This window comes from Aptenodytes forsteri, unplaced genomic scaffold, assembly GCF_000699145.1.
Source record: "Aptenodytes forsteri isolate BGI_AS27 unplaced genomic scaffold, ASM69914v1 Scaffold5, whole genome shotgun sequence".
Classification (NCBI taxonomy): domain Eukaryota; kingdom Metazoa; phylum Chordata; class Aves; order Sphenisciformes; family Spheniscidae; genus Aptenodytes; species Aptenodytes forsteri.
Window position 1 is genome coordinate 6,429,998 of NW_008795672.1, and position 1,264 is coordinate 6,431,261.

A 1,264-nucleotide genomic window follows, 5' to 3' on the forward strand; every position below is an offset into this window, starting at 1 on the left:
TTTTGTGCCTTTGGCACCCGCGGCAGCGACCGCTGCTGTGCCAGGCTGTGTGCCAGGCTGTGTGCCAGGCTGTGTGCCAGCGCTCTGCTTGCCACAATTTGGGAAATTAGCTTAAACTAAATGTTAGCAGGTCCATTTTCATTTGCATCCAGCCCTCTTGTTGACCTTCATTGTTATAATGGTGACAATATAAACCAGGATGTGACCATTCCTGCCGCGCTTGGCAGAGGGACCATCAGCAGCTCACCCGGCAGCTGGATGTCGTGGTCGGTGAATACTGCCCATCTTTCCAGGGGCATCCCTTCCTGGAGAGCCCTGTGCCCATCACACACGTTTGGAGGCTGCATCACAAGACATTTGTACAGAAGATGGTGGACACGGAGCCTGTTTCCAGTGCAGACAGCACACGTGCAGGGATCCTCCAAATTCCTGGCCAGAGGATATAGGGAGATGGCTAGCTGGGTTGAAGGGTGTCCTCACTGGCACGCCCTTACACAGACCTTCGTTTGAGCCATGAGGGAGGGTGCAAAGGGTTTACAGCCATACTGGGTCTCACATTGGGATGGGGAAGCAGACACAGCTCCTTGCCCCGCCATGGAGGGACCCAAAAAGCCACCATGGTGCAGCTGTGGCAGGATGGGGAAACACCAAACTCCACACTAAAAGTTTCCTGTGATCTGCTAGACCACACTAAAGAAGAAACAATTTGTAAATAGCCTTTGAGTTTGATCATCTGGGAGAATTAATCAAGCAAAGATTCAAACCACTGGGTACACATCATCATTTTCAAGTTGTTGTGTTAGGCTTGATCCAGAACTGAACCAGAACAGCTTCAGCCAAAGCTTAGTTAGAACTGAACCATGAAGTCACCAGCCTGACTCTCTGCTGCTTTGATCTACTGCTAATTGCTTAATTAATTCTTCTGTGAGCTGATTTTCCTTTTGCTGTGCTTTCCACCTCCGTTGAGTTTCAAAGCATTTTAAACATACTTCATGTGGGAATAAGCAAGTAGGGTATGTAACAACAGAGAAACAAATATACTGCTTATATTTGTATATATATTCTATAGGAGATGACTTTCTCCTTCGACACACAGTTGTCACCTTGAACTCTAACCGTGAAAACACAGCCACTTAATTTCTATTTTAAACTATTAATGGGAGGTGGCTTTGCACAATAGAAGTTTGCCCTACACAGAAACTTCCCTTATTACCAACAGCACTCATGAGTTTCACGGAGTATGCTCTAGCATTTTAAATGTGTT